This window comes from Microtus pennsylvanicus, chromosome 6 (genome assembly GCF_037038515.1).
Source record: "Microtus pennsylvanicus isolate mMicPen1 chromosome 6, mMicPen1.hap1, whole genome shotgun sequence".
Taxonomy (NCBI): domain Eukaryota; kingdom Metazoa; phylum Chordata; class Mammalia; order Rodentia; family Cricetidae; genus Microtus; species Microtus pennsylvanicus.
Genome location: NC_134584.1, coordinates 91226152 through 91242302, shown reverse-complemented (window position 1 = coordinate 91242302; position 16151 = coordinate 91226152). Strand labels below are relative to the sequence as shown.

Here is a 16151-nt window from a genome sequence, read left to right as displayed (position 1 = left end):
GCCTTTTCTTTTTTTTCTAAAAACATGTCTCTGAAAACGCTTCTGAACGGTACAGAGCCAATGACCCAGATCAGAAGGCCAGGGAGGATGACACCATCCCAATGACTCAACATCCTTGGTGTCTGAAAAATAAGGAATTCTATGAAGAACAAAACAGCGCTTCTCTTGCTTCTGAGGATCCCCTATTGGTTATCTGACCGTGCTGAATGGAGTGAAGGAGGCCAGCACACCCAGCCAATGGCCTTCTGGTGCCTGACCACCCGCTTACATGTCTAACTGTGAGCCATGAAACCCAGACAATGGCCTTTTAGGTGCTTGACCACACGCTTACATGTCTAACTGTGAGCCATGAAACCCAGACAATGGCCTTTTAGGTGCTTGACCACACGCTTACATGTCTAACTGTGAGCCATGAAACCCAGCCAATGGCCTTCTGGTGCCTGACCACCCGCTTACATGTCTAACTGTGAGCCATGAAACCCAGACAATGGCCTTTTAGGTGCTTGACCACACGCTTACATGTCTAACTGTGAGCCATGAAACCCAGACAATGGCCTTTTAGGTGCTTGACCACACGCTTACATGTCTAACTGTGAGCCATGAAACCCAGCCAATGGCCTTCAGGTGCCTGACCACCCGCTTACATGTCTATCTGCGTGCTATGAACTACTCCGAGACTTCACTGGTAAGATCCAGGACCTTGGGCTGGACAGGTTCAAAACACCAGGAAACCAGAGGAGTATATATGCCATGGTATATGGCTAGATTAATTTTTATGGCGTAGAATGAAAACTGTATGTTCAGCTGGAGCCGACATATGCTTGAGTACTTGGTTATTTTTCCTGAAAATTACTTATTGGATTAAAAAAAAAGTTGGATATATTCAAATCCGTGTAAGGGCTCTCATTTTATCAAAGATTCTCTCAAATACTTCATTTTGAACCAACAGAGCTAGGTTAGGAGAACGGAAGCCTAAAAACACTTCAAATACCGCAAGCACTAAGGGAAAACACGTAAGAGAGAGGCTCTCCTCGGGAGTATGAGCTTATCAGAGTATGTTCTGAATGCTTTCCTATGCAGAACTTGGAATGGCTGATTCAGAAAGCTGTGGAGCCATTAGTGCTGAGGATCATGGCTGCACTTGTGTGTTAGGTTCCAGTTGCCAGCGGTGGCAGTGCCATTCACAGACTAAGACAGGCAGTCTCTAGGCACAAAGAGGACCTTTTCGATAAGAATAGCAGGTCTGATGCAGAAAGAAAACAAGCAACTATAAACATATATGAACCTAACAAGAGAGCCTAAAATGTAAGAAGCAATAGCTGGCAAAATTGAAAAGAAAACAGACAACATGATAATAATGGCTATGTTTCCCCTTCACCAGGATTCGCCGACATGGGCCACATGCACACCAAGGCTGTGAAGCTACCCCAGCCAGCCACTGTGCAGAAGGCAGCCTGGACCATCATCAAGAAGTAATGCATGCACCTGGTTAAGGACTTCCACAGCAACAATCACGTGTACGTGGAGATCGCCATGCTCCCTGGCATGAAGTTCTATGACAAGCTAGCAGGCGATGTCACGCAGCTGATGAGGCAGATTCGGATAGGTCCTGGGAGCCCTGGCTCAATCAAGTTGCAGGAGGGAGAGAGGGGAGAAAGGATAAGTATGTTCCTAAGGTCTCATCCCCAGGTCAGGAGATCACTGAGGTAGACCCTGACACTAAGGAAATGCTTGAAGCTTCTGGATTGCCACAGCCTCTCCCACCTGCACTCTGCCTACAGTTGGGAAGAATTTCAGAATGCCATGTGGCACCATCTGAATCTGTTCTGGAATGTTTTCAATAAATCCGAGGATAGTTCAAAATAATGATATTATTATTTAAGTACTTACATATGTCCCTATACATTATGTATAAAACGGCCTAAGCAGAGGATCAGTAAGGAGCTAGGAGACACAGAGAACACTCGGAACCACTATCCCTGAGAGACATCTGTACAGAACTCTCCACCCCAAGACGACAGGAGATGCATTCTTAAGCAGACTGAGGTACACCATATGCTAGCTCCTATACTGGATCGCAGAACTTCTAAGAAGATTGAAATGACACACAAAATGTTCTTGGACTTTGATGAAATGACATTAAAAATAAGTAGCAAAAACAGACTTGAACAAGCCATATAGGTTTAGAAGTCAACACTCTCCCGACTTAACAATGGCCAATAAGCAAAACCATGAGGGAAATTCGAAAACATTTTGAGTTGAAAAAAAAAAGAATCGAATCTACAGTCTGCAGAACCTTAGAGGACAGAGATGAAGCTACTGAGAGGGAACTTTGTCCTTATAGATGGCTCCTTCACAAGGTATAGGGCCAGAGAGAGGTGACTTGGTGGCTAAAGGCACCTACTTCTCTTGCTTTGCCTCCAAACGTCCATGTGATGACTCCCAACCTCCTGAGTATCTATACACTCAAGCATACACGTAAATAAACAAATCTTAAAAATAGAGAACAAAAATAATCTTTCAACGATCAAGGGGATGGAGAGATGATCCAGCTCTTGTGGTCTGGTTCCCAGTACCCACAACCATCTATAGCTGCAGTTCCAAGAGATCCAACACCCTCTGTCTTCCTTGGGCACATATGTGGGACACATGCATACATGCAGACAAATACTCATACACATATTTTTAAAAAAAAATATCTTAAATGAATATCTAAACATTGATGACTTAAACTTCTCTCCTAGAAAAGGAACAGATGAAACCAAAGAAGCACGAGGAGAGGAGGAAGAAAGATGATGGTGAAAATGACTGAATCCCAGCTTTCAAAAGTAACAGGAAAAAATCAATGAAATCAAAGGTTGGGTCTTTGAAGATATCAACCAACTTGACAAACCTTTAGCCAAACTACCAAGAAAAAAGAGAAAAGACTCAAATGCTAGAGCCAGGAATGGAACAGTGAGGATTGCTCCTTTCCTTCCAGGAAGCGTACAACACCCATCACCTTCCACAGGTTCAGGCTGATTCTAAAGTCTAAGCACAAAGGTAAAAAAAAAAATAGTAGACAATAATCTTTTAAAATTATTTATTTATTTTTATTTTATGTACATTGGTGTTTTTCCTGCATGTATGTCTACATGATGGCATTGGATTTACTTGAATAGGAACTACAGACAGTTGTGAGCTGCCATGTGGGTGCTGGGAATTGAACCGGGGTCCTCTGGAAGAGCAGCCAGTGCTCTTAACTGTTGAGCCATCTCTCCAGACCCTGCCAGTAACCTTGAGAAGGAAGGACAGAGAGGAAGGAATGATGCTCCTTTGCTCTAAGACATCCCAGGGGTCAGATTGGCTGTGTGTCCCACCAGCTCTCAACACAGATTGGCTGTGTGTCCCACCAGCTCTCACCACAGATTGGCTGTGTGTCCCACCAGCTCTCACCACAGATTGGCTGTGTGTCCCATCAGCTCTCAACACAGATTGGCTGTGTGTCCCACCAGCTCTCAACACAGATTGGCTGTGTGTCCCACCAGCTCTCAACACAGATTGGCTGTGTGTCCCACCAGCTCTCAACACAGATTGGCTGTTAGTCCCACCAGCTCCCAACACAGATTGGCTGTTAGTCCCACCAGCTCTCAACACAGATTGGCTGTGTGTCCCACCAGCTCTCAACACAGATTGGCTGTGTGTCCCACCAGCTCTCAACACAGATTGGCTGTGTGTCCCACCAGCTCTCAACATGTATTCTCCCAGTGACCACATGAATCGGAACAGACTTCTAGTAAGAAGGCATTGCATTCTGTAACTGCCTGCTTCCTGAAGACACAGATGACATCTTTCCCTCTCATATCCCTAGGACCTAAAAGAATGCCCAAAGAGAGAATCATTAATATTTTGGATAGATGGGTAGGTGATACATAGATGGTTTTGGAATAATTTGCCTTTGTACAATGGATGAGGCAGCTTGATTTCCTAGATGGCTAATCCCTTACCCCTTTCTTCCCCCTCAAAAAAAAAAAAACTACTCAACTGAAAATCCAGAAGCCTCCATCTCCAACTCCTCCAAGTACCCCCATCTAACTAGTATAGCATCATTACCAACAATACCAAGTTGAGCAATCATGGGTTGTAATAAATGGGCATCTGTCTTAGAGTTCCTATTGCTGTGCCATGACCATGGCAACTCTTATAAAGGAAAACATTTAATTGGGGTGACTTACAGTTAGTCCATTATCATCAGGCAACACAGGGCAGTATGGAGGCAGACACAGTGCTGGAGAAGGAGCTGAGAATCCTACATCTTGATCTGCAGGCAACAGGAAGGAGTCTGTCCACAACAAAGCATAGCTTGAGCATAGGAGACCTCAAAACCTACTCGCACAGCGTCACACTTTCTCCAACAAGGCTATACCTACTCCAAAAAAACCACACCTCCTAATTGACAGGGCTTCACCCTGTGAGCTTATGGGAGCCAATTATGTTCATATTACCACAGCATCTGATTGTCCTCTGGGCACTAGGTTCTCTTATCCCAGAAGTAAGTGGGTTTGTCCAACCTTGTCCAGTACATGTGGTGGAATTAGCCCTATATCTTAAAAGCCAATTTAGCAGAACTCTTCATCAAATCTTTCAAAACCAGCAGTGTCTAGCCACAATAGCCCATCTAAGACCCTAGCACAATTCAGAGGCCCATTTTGTAAGAAGTTTACTCAGCACCCCATCAGTGCTCACACTCCCCAATACTGTAAACTTACTCTAAATTTAATTTTCTTTTTTTTTTTGTTGGGGGAGCAGTTGAGACAGGGTTCCTCTGTGTAGCCCCGGTTGTCCCAAAACTTGCTCTGTAGACTAGGCTGACCTCGAACTCACAGAGATCTGCCTGCCCCTACCTACCTCCCTAGTGCTGGAATTAAAGGTGAGAGCCACCACTATCCAGCTTACATATAGCTTTTTATTACTGACAGAAAAGGACGTTGTAGTGGAGCTTATGGTGTGCCTAGAGTTTGAGAGATAGCCGTGTGGGTAGCAAAGGGGCATGGCAATTTCTTCTAATCATCAATATCACTGCATAGCAGAAAGGGAACTCAAGGCTCATCCCTGACGCTTCATTTCCAAGATATTCTAGTCCAAGATTAGATTCGTTCTTTGAGATGTCAACACAGAAAATGACTTACTCTAATTTCAGAATTTTCAGTCTGTTTTGTTTTTGACTCAGACACTCATTCCTTTCTCATTCTGACTTCAGCCATGAGAGGTGTGAGCAGGGCTGACTTCCACGCAGTACCCAAAAGGAAAGAGCAAGACCATCATTTAATGCGTGTTCACTGATTCCCAAAGTTACTTAATTTCCTGGCTATTGAGGCAACAGTCTGCTTTGTACAATAATATGTTTTCTAGGAGTGACAAAGGCCGTAAGTCCTCCAACTCTGCCATCGTGAAATTAAAAAAAAAAAAAAGCATAACCCTCAATAAGGAAGGGCAAATCAGACTTATTAAAGAAGAAAGTTAGAGGTTTTCCCACTAGTCCCCTCGGACTCATTTCTATTATTCTAGAAATGTTGTAGCTAAAATCATCTGTACCTTGATTCCACTTTTTGAAGAACCACTTTATAACAATTCTGCAGGGAGTTTTCTTTCAATTACCACTACTTAAAAAAACCCTGAAACTTCAATGCAAAATAGGATTAAGATTTATCTTCTCCCTAGTTTGATTTTTTTAGTATGTAAAGACAGAATTGGCCACTGCAGTCAGAGAAGACAAGTGGCTTTTTTTCTGTGGCCGTGAGACAGCCTGGTTGTGAAAATATAGCTTGAATGGTATAGTCATCTTCCTTGATGCTTCTGTATGGATCTGGCTGCTGCCACTGACGCACATTTTAGGGTGTTTTTATTTTGTGTTATTTAAATGCTAGAACTTGAACCCAGGGTCCCATGCCAGGCAAAAACTGTAGCACATCCCCAGCCACCTGTATGAGAGGATTTTAGCTGTGCCACACACCCTGGGCCAAAGGGCTAGAGAATCTCGCTGTGGGGAGCCTGGTGAGCTAACCAGCACACTCCAGTTTTCTCACTGCCTGACCAGCTATATGCCTGTGTGCACATTAAAGGGGGAATTGAAATGTCTGGCTCCCTGGGAACTAAAGGGACAGATGATTCATTGGCACCATCAGTAGGATCACCCAGAACCATATAAAGGAGCGGAGATCTGGAACTCCAGTGGTACTGGCACTGCCTTCCCAGAATCCCAGGGGATGCCCGCTACCCCATGGGTAATCCCATCACTCTTTCTGTGCTAGACTTTATTTTTTAAATTAAGATGGGACCTGGTGAGTTCCAGGCTGGCCTAAATGTAGCTAAGGATGGCCCTGAGCTTCTGACCCTTCTGGATCTTCCTCCTGAGTATAGATATAGACCTGTACACAAAGCCTAGAACCTTCAAGGAATGGCAACATTCAGATAGAAAACAATAGGAAGATTTTTTTCTGTTATGCTTATTTTTCTGTTACCTCCTTTTGTGCAAACTGATCTCTATCTATGAATGAATAAAATGTATAAAATAGATTTAGTGAATCAGAAGGAAAACGTTAAGTATATAAGAGTCTAAAAGGTTCCTAGGCATGACAAAAATCCTAAGAAGAGTACACACATGACTTAAGTGTATTACGGAAAACCCTAACTAGCCCACCCATGGTTTGGATAGGAAATGGCCCTCAGGCTCATGTGGTTAAGGTTTGGTCACTGGCTGGTGATGCCACTTTGGGAGGTAATGGAACCTTTGAAGAAGTGAGGTGTAGCCGAGAGAAGTGGACCACTGCAGCCCCACCTTTGAAGAGTACACCTTGTCTGTGGTCCTCTCCCTGTCTCCCCCCGACATACCTCTTCCCAGCCATCCTGGAGTGAACATCTCTGCTGGGCCACTTTCCACACCACTGTTATGCTCTTTCCACTTCCTGTAGCCATGGAGCCAGTGACGGTGGACTCAGACCTGTAAAGCCATAAGCCCAAGCCAATCCTTCTTTCCTTTGCATTGCTTTTCCCAGGCATTTAACTCAGGCTAGGATGAGAGCCTGATGAGCACATGCACCAGGGAAGGACTAAGCCAAGTGCAAGGTCATCCGCTTTCTGGTGTATAGAACCCAGGTACTTCTTGTTCAGCTCATGTGGCTAATTCCCAGGCAGAGTGTTGAAATAGGAGCAGCGGGGCTGTGTCCCGCCACACAGCCGCCCGCACGGCTAGCTTTATACCTGAAATAACAACACACAAATTATATTCTTTTAAACACTGTTTGGCCCATTAGTTCCAGCCTCTTATTGGCTAGCTCTTACATATCGATATAACCCATTTCTAATATCCCTGTAACACCACGAGGGGTCTTACCAGGGAAGATCTTAACCTGCATCTGTGTCTGGTAGGAGAATCATGGCGACTCCTTGACTCAGCTTCTTTCTCCCAGCATTCTGTTCTGTTTACTCCGCCTACCTAATTTTATGTCCTATTAAAGGGCCAAGTCAGTCTCTTTATTTAACCAATGAAATTAACACAAAACAGCAGAGGGGTAGAAGGAATATGGTGTCCCGTCCGGACAAGCATGGTGAAGCTCTAGTGATAGGGAGACAAAGGAAAAGTCCCTGGAAATTCTAAACCCGGTCAAAGGGAATCCACTTAGGGAATCTGTCTACAGGGTTCATTCTGCTTCGGGAGGCAACACTCAGCTTCAAAAATAGCTAAACTCTAGATTTTAGGCCCTTTCTTTTTGCAGTAATCTGCCCATGGCTCTGATAAAAACAGCTCAGGTCAGGGCTTGGGTCAGTGTCAATCTCCAGGGAGAACTTTGAAAGGGGTGTGTGTGTGTGTGTGTGTGTGTGTGTGTGTGTGTGTACTACATCAATACAGGGCATCACTGGGCATGAGCAGAGCTGGGTACCAAAAGGAGGGGCTGCAAGATGCATGGGACTAGTCATCTTCAGCATCCCTGTTCTCCTGGATAGATGCTTGGGTTATAGTTGGCAGTGCCTCTCTAGGGAGGAAATACGGATCAAAACAGATCCTAAAATCTGACACCGTGGAGATGTTGAAGTGAAGAACACGTTATTATGGGAAGTCGCCAGGTGCACTGTAGGCTACATTGGAGTCTTTTTGTCTCTACTTAAGAGATCTGTGTCTCCTTTCCACCCTGACTCCAGACACTGCCAAGTGCCTTCTAAGAAGTAAAGTCACCTCAAGTTGCAAATAACCACATTAAAATGTCCCTAAGAGGTTTTAGCACAATGTAAAGAGTGTATAGACGAGGAAAGTATTTCACCTTGGTGCTAATGGTGCAAGAAGCAAAGACATTGACTAGACAGCAAGTTTACATTGCAGGGCTTCAGGCTTTACCAAGAGCCTGCCACACCACAGGTGCTCAGTGCATTTTTACTGAGGTCACCAGAGATGCCACGGGCCAGCCAGTAACCCTCTCTGGGTTCCTTTTCTTCACTTGTTAGTGATAAGTATTTTTGAAAAATCCTAGTAGACAGTTCCTCTACCAATGCAATAAGCCAAATCCAGCCGAATTAATAAATCCAAGTTTAATAAACAGAGCAAAGCAAAGCAGAGTGGCAACTCCCAGGCGACTCTCAGAAAGGCAGGAGAGAGAGCACATGACAGGTCTAGTGACCGGGTCTTACATACCTGTAGACATGGTCTTGAGCAGCTCCAGGGGAAAAGCTGACCCTTCACAGGTTTAATCAGGGATGGGGTCTGGAAAGGGAGGAGTGGGGCTGGGTTCACAGCCGAACATCTGGGCAGGGTTTAGAATGGGGACATGAGGCTGGAACTAGATTCCAGCTGAGCAGTTAGCAAAGCCCAGGCTACTATTTGTATCCAAAGACTCCCCAACAGTCTCTAAGACTCCAAATGATAAAGACTAGGCCAGCTTCCTATACCAGCAGCTTTAAAAGGTTTCAATTCTACCCATCCAATTAGAAATACGGTCAATGATGCAAGCCAGGGGAATAAATGTAGTGGGCTGAGGGGAAGTGGGGAGGGTCACACACAGTTTAAATGTAGAAGAGAAGAGAGATTAACAGTCTGCACTGGATGACTGTAAAGTTTGTGTTCTACATGGATCAACTTTAGTATATCATCCTAGCTCTTGTTGGCTAGTGGGGGTACAATGTGATTCCTGCATTATAAAGTAGACTGTACAAATGTGTAAGAACTGAGTCACGGGGAGAATTTGCTTGGCTCAGAGGTCGTCAGGTCTGGGAGAAACAAAGGAGGGAAGCAAAGATGAAAGGGTGAAAAAAAAAAAGAAATAAAAGCCAGACAGTGGTTGCGTGGTACTTTAATCCCCTCCCAGCACTCGGGAGGCAGAAGCAGACAGACCTTTGTGAGTTCAAAGCCAGCCTCCTGATCTATAGGCTCCAAAGCTACTCAAAGAAACCCTGTCTCTAAAACAAACAAAAAAGTGATGTGAATCTACTGACCACTCTACCAGCCTCAGTGTCTCTGGGTCTCAGTGAACACCTTGCCCTAGGAAGTTCACTCGTGGCCTCTAAACTGCTTCACGACTTGACCCCCTAAAGGTCATGTGCTAGAAGCAGGTTGTGGTGGTGACAGGGTGGTCTGGAACCTGTAGGCACTGGGGACTGGGGACAGGTAATTAGGTCCTTACCAGGAATATACCTTTTTCCTCTTGGGAGTGCATTCCCCAGCACTTGCAGGCTACTTCTTTTTATCTCCAGTTGATTGGTTAATTGGTCGACCAGATGATTGTTTGGTTGATTTGGTATGGTTTGATTTTTGTTGGTTGGTTTGTTGGTTGGTTGGTTGGGGTTTTGGAGGGGTGTGAGGGTTTGTTTGGTTTGTTTTTTCTTGGGCTTTTTGTTTTATTTGAGGTTTTGCTCTGAAACAAGGTCTCACTCTATAGCCAAGGCTAGCCTAGAGCTCACGCTGCAAACTGAGGTTGACCTCACGCTTTTAGTGATCCTTGGCATCCCAAGTCCTGGGATTACGGGTCTGAGTCCATAAGTTTGCTTGTGTCTTGTGTTCTCTATGAGGCTTTTACCAGCACTACCCACATAGCAACTCCGCGCTCTTAAGCCTTTAGAACTCGGGCCAGCCGACCTCTGTAAAGTCCCCATAACTTGTCACAACAGCATACCATAGACGGGCACACATGCCCTGACAGCACCTCTCCCTCGGCGTGGAGGGAAATAACAGGGCTGGATTGCCGGATACGATGGGGGAAAGTAATGGAAACAGTTGGGCCTAAAAGCATTTGGAGTTGTTTTCAAACACTTCACGATCGGTGGGTGTCAGTCATTTCTCTCCTGACCTGGAGTGGCGGCGGCATTTGGCATTTGACAGGTGTGCGCGCCCTTCTCCACTGAACATGGCTGCTGATGTGGCTGGAAAGAGGAGATGGCGCTGCAGGAGCCTTTCGACCTCAGGAGTAGGAGGAAGTGGGTCTTCAACCCCCCTAGCCTGAGGTGAGTGGCTGCGCACTAGCTCCCTCGTCCTGTCTGATATTCAAGTCTAATATGAATCTTCTGTCCTGACTGAACCCCAACCCCCACAGTGAAGACTTCTCTTTCTTTGGCCCTTCCTTTCTTCTCATACGCTATTCATATTAAAGTTCATCATGCTTCTTCCACTAGAGTAATAGATTGTCATCTGTGGTCGGAAGTTTTCTCTGGGAAATGCCACGGATACTTAGAATCCAATACTGTCTCTGGGTCTGTGCTGCCAGTGCCGGAATCCACGCTCTGCAGCAGTTCTGAGGATGTCACCGGCTCCCTGGGGCTGAATTTTGACACTCCTGTGCCCCTCCCCCACATTAGCTTGGTATCCAAATGCAGCCAGAAGGCTGGAGACCCCCAGTGATCAATGACAGCTCCAATCAAAGCCACCAGACAGGCCGTGCACTCGCGGCTCCTTGATATAAAAGGTGTTTTATTTCTCATCCCTTTATTTTTGTCACTGAAAGAATGCTTCCCGCGTGTGGATTAATTAAAGTGTAAACATTAACTATTGATTGATGCATTATCAGCACGGCGCAGTAGCCTCCCGACAGATTGATTCCTGCCGTGATTTATTGTCATATTCGGGAGTCATCACACTTGGTGACCAAGAGGGGCCACCTGCCTCCCACACCGCGCCATCTCCACTCCTTTCTCTTTCTCCCCCGTACCTCCTCTTCTTCTTCCAGGTGACATTTGAGTTCCAGTAACTAAAACATCTTCATCCTACTGTCGAGGAAAAAAACAATTCTGTGGCCCGACGTTTGTTCTGCGTGTCTGTAGGCCTGTGTATGTCTCCCAGGCAATTATCAAATCAATTGACACGACTGAACACAAAAATGAACAAATCTGTGAGCTTCTATAGGGGATTTCTGGTTAACAGAACAGACCCCTCCAGCGCTGTGCAGAGCGTGATACTGAGTAAATTCCAGGTGAAAGAGAGAGCAGAATAATACAACGAAAAAGAAAGCTCCAGGTGTCTGTCTTCCCGCTACTCTGCGGAATGAGACAGAGGAGGGCAACAGAGCAATTCACAGTTACGACAGGCTGTAGGTCTCTAAAGGGATGACTCAGTAGACCATGTTTTATCAGGCTGACTAGCATGAAATTGCTGTTTTTATAGGTCAAGAAATGAACAAATATTGACAATTTCATAAGACTCAAAATTATGTACTTAAGCTCCCTTCTGAAATCGGGGCGTCGCGGTCTCCGTCTATTTTATTTTCAATGTGTGGGTGCCTGATTGCTCTTTGGGCTGACGAGGGAGGAGGACTTGATTGGGGGAGGAGGGAGGGAAATGGGAAGCGGTGGCGGGGAAGAGACAGAAATCTTTAATAAATAAATAAATAAATAAAAAGAAAGTGGCGCAAAAAGCAAATCATAGGTCATAGCTCGCATGCGCATAAACCTTTCCTAATTTCCTATGAGAAAACCCACCCCAACCTATGAGGTACACATTATCAAAAACCTAACCAACCAAACTGAAGCCAAACAAAGTATCAAGTGGCCAGCAAGTCCAGGGGAGCCTCGATCTGAACACCTTACCCTCAGAGAGAACCCCGGAGACACCCAGGGCCGATGCACAGTCGATGGTGGGGGGTGAGGGCGGAGCCTCAGGGGGGCTGAAGTCCTTCCTGGCAGTAGGGAAGGCTAGACCAGCACCCTGACTAGAGACAGAGAAGTGTTTGAACTTCTCTCTGAGTTGCTCTAAATAGGATCCCGAAGTTAGGACCTGTTGAGAGAAATGAACACAGGAAGTCTCGGCTCCAGGCAGGGCAGGGAGTTCTACTCACCATTCAAGGAGAAAGAATCTGGTTTCTGTTGATTATCAGAGTTAATACCCCAAACAACCAGAAAAACAGGAAAGAAAGCCAGCGTTGTCCCCTTTGCCCTTTCTGCCTGTCACAGGCAATCCAGGTCCCATCCGAGTTGCTACCAAGTCTGCGTGCATAGAGGTTAGATCACCAGGTGTCTTTCCTCCTTTTCCTGTTGCTGAGATGAAATGCCCTGGCAAAGCTACTTGGGGGAGAAAGGGTTTGTGCTGACTTACAGTTAAAGGACACACAGTCCAGCACAATGAGGAAACAGGAAGCTTGGCTGCCTTCTCTCTCTTGCTTTCTCTCTCTCTTTCTCTCTCTCTCTCTCTCTCTCTCTCTCTCTCTCTCTCTCTCTCTGTGTGTCTCTCTCTCTCGTTTTTTGAGACAGTATTTCTCTTCTACAGAGAAAGGACCCTGATAGAAACACACCCCACTGTCGTGATCTATGAAAAAGTTTGGAAGCAAATGTCTTCTTTATGTGTGTGCATGGGTGTGCATGGGTGAGGGAGAGCTCATGTGCGTGTGCATATGTTCATATTTCAGGGTGGTGGTGTTCTCTGGTCTCTTGAGTTGAATGTTTGGTTCATCTTTTTTTCAGTTCCCTATCTGAGTGTTACCCTGAGGCTATAAGCTGCCCACTGGATATTACTTTAGCCACATCCCGAAGGTTCTGGTGTGTGGTAGCACTCATTTCCAGCTGGTTTCGTTTCCCTTCTCAACCCAAGAGTAACTGGAAAGATAGTTTGACATGTCTAAGAAAGCATGTCTGCCGCCTATTTTCTAGAAACACTATCTCCTGTGAACTCTAAAATTGGCCGAACTTTCTCAACTGTCCTTTTCAAATCAGTTCCATAGCTTTTACACTTCAGAGCTACAGTGGACTCAACTGACATTGTTCTGTTTTGTAACACAGAGCTGGTGGCAGTGGCAGGCTAGAGGAACAAAGTCCACAGTTTTGTTGAGTCACAGAGCAGATACATAGTAAAGCCTTTGGGCTCCTGACAAGATTCATTTTCCCCAACAATATTTCTCTTACTGTCTAGTATGTGCTAAGGATGGTTCCAGTCTCTGTGGAAACAGTAACAAGTGAGAGAGACTAAACCCCCTGTTCTCCTGGGCGTTGGCTTCTGGAGTTGTCTTTCAGTGAGGTCAAATGTGTGAACATGGGACCTGGGGACATGAAAGGAGCCTAGGAAGCCAAAGATCTGATTCTGCGGGGAGTGGCAGCCAACCCTGCCCTTGGTGGAGCAGACCTCTGTCTGCAGGAGTCCAGGAAATTCTTGCAAGCTTTTCCTAACAGCTCCTGGGAGAGAGCTCAAATAATACGGAGGGGGAGCCACACACTACTCCCTTCTACAGACCTCCAGAGTCCTCTTCCATGACGTAAGGCCTTCCTCCCCCAGACACCCGCTAGACCCCTTCTATGTCAGACAGAGTATGAAGCAGGTCCAGCAGGGATCTCTTTCTTCTTTATCCTGACATGGACACACCCAAGGTCAGCATACTCAGGTCCATGGAGTAACCTCACTCCAAGACCTACTGGGGCTAATTCTGGGTTCCAGATGATTTTTTTTAATGATTTATTTAATTTTACTGTATATGCATTGGTATTTGCGAGGGTCCTCTGGAGGTAGAGTTATTGGCAGTTATGAGCTGCCATGTGGGTGCTGGGAATTGAACTCAGGTCCTTTGAAAGAACTGCCAGTGCTCTTAACCACTGAGCCATCTCTTCAGTCCCTCCAGATGATTTTTGCTTGGTTTTGTTTTTTGTATCAGGAGGAGCATTTGGGGACTAATTTGGAAGTCCCAGGTCTACCATCCTCTGCTGATTGAATACGCAATGGTTTCATTTTGCTTCAATTTGGGTTCTTCGGGGATTGGAGTCTTAGAGATTAAACACGAGGCCTCGTGCATGGCACACACGTTCCCTACCACTCAGCTGCAGCCCAGACCCGCGTGTGCAAGTCTCCTCTCAACCTTGTCACCATCATCATGGCCACCCTCTCCACCAGCTCATCAAGAGGCAATCACTGGGGAGCCTTAGTGGCACATGTCTGTGGTCCCGGAATTTGGGAGAGCGGGCAGCAGGATCAAGAGTTTGAGACCAGCCTACAAAGCAACTCTGTCCCAAAAGACAGCAAAGAGACCCATAACAGAGACTCACTTCCACTGCCCTCATTTTGAGTAGCCAAGGACAAACACATTGTCACCATGGCATCCTTGCATAGGATAGAGGTTAAGAGCAGGGACTCAGAAGCTGTTCCCCTCAGTTTAGTACACTAGCTGGTTGAGGGTGGGGCTGGGCTTGCTTTCCTGTCCAGTATAGGAGCCACGTACGAATCAAGGCTAAACCCAGATCTGCTACTATGCAAATGTCATCTTGCCTCCCAGAGGCTAGGTGTGACTTTTACACAGTGTCCCCGAGCAAGAAATTGTGACGTCTTTGGTGTGGCTAGAGTTCTGTAACTCAGACCCCTGGATGATAATAAGTGAACCTGTAAAGTTGACCCGGTCGTGAAAGCAACGAGGAAGAAATGAGATTTGCAAACACGTGGGGATCTGGCGTTGGCCTGTTGAGGGGGTGGAGCTAAGGAGACTAGAGATTGGGTTTTGATATTTCAGAAAATCCCTGGCCCTAGGGTCTCAGGACTTGAGGGGAAAGGGGAGTGCGTGCGTATGTGGTAGGGAATCCCAGCAGCACAACCTGAGACAGGAAACTGAATGCCTGGAAGTAGATGACTTCATATTCAGAGAAGAGGGCAGAGAGAGAGAGAGAGAGAGAGAGAGAGAGAGAGAGAGAGAGAGAGAGCGCCAAGCACAGTTGTGATCTTCAGCATAGCCTAAGTAAGCCTGGCCTGACAAAAATGAAGACCCCCAGTGCTCCTTGTATCACCTCTCCAGCTGGGGCCAGCTGTGCACTGTGGGCCACTTAGGGACTCTGGGTCTAATTCTCTAAGGGAGGTGGCACTCTGAGCCTCTGGAGCTTCTGGGGAGTGAGTGCCTTGACCCTTGACCCAGCAAAGGGTTCTTGAGCAGACTTCAGTTCGAATAGACACACAAAACCCCAGTGTGAAGACGGAAGTTCCATCTGCAGCCTGCCAGTGCCTAACCACTAACCCTGCAACTGGTGGCTTCTGGTGATATCCAAAGACCATCTCTTCTAGGTGGTGCTCCATCCCGGAGCTGTCTGCATCCCGTGTGCTCCTCAGAACCACTCTGGCCACACCGCTGCTCAGCAGGGTTTCCTGGTGAGAAACCCTTGCAGGAAGGACCAGGAAATATTTCATTCGCTTTACATCAGTCTGCCTATCAAGGGAACTTTCTTCTAGCCCAGCACCCCGTAAACACTCTGGGTAATCTGAGGTTTAATCTTCAAAGGTTGCTTCATCTTTACTCTCAATTCAGTAAGTTTCCATCCTATGAAAGAGTATTCAAGCCACCTTCAGACTGCTGCACTCTTGCAAAACACACACACACACACACACACACACACACACACACACACACACACACGCGCGCGCGCCACCTCATGTCTGACCTGGGAAGACAGAACACAGGCAGCAGCATTCTGAGCTCTGCTTCTAGTGTGTTCTAAAGTCCCATCCAAATGGCTCAAGAATGACCTTGGCCACAAGATGTGGGAAATGGGAGGTTTACTCACGCCTACAATACAGGCAACACCCTTGGACAGTGGATCCCACATCTCAGGAGGAATGTCTCTTACATCCCAGTGTCACTTCCCTGGAGATAAATTTCAAACCTATGCAGTGTAAGCCGAAGGGCAGCTGCTCTGATTACAAAAGTTCCTGGGAGGCAGGAGAGTAGTAGCCACTGCCA

General features: G+C 46.2%; 1 pseudogene; it reads left to right on the top strand.

The window, feature by feature from the left end:
• The first annotated feature begins 529 nt into the window (after positions 1–529).
• On the top strand, positions 530–2487 carry LOC142852930 (small ribosomal subunit protein eS17-like; annotated as a pseudogene).
• Positions 2488–16151: the final 13664 nt, after the last annotated feature.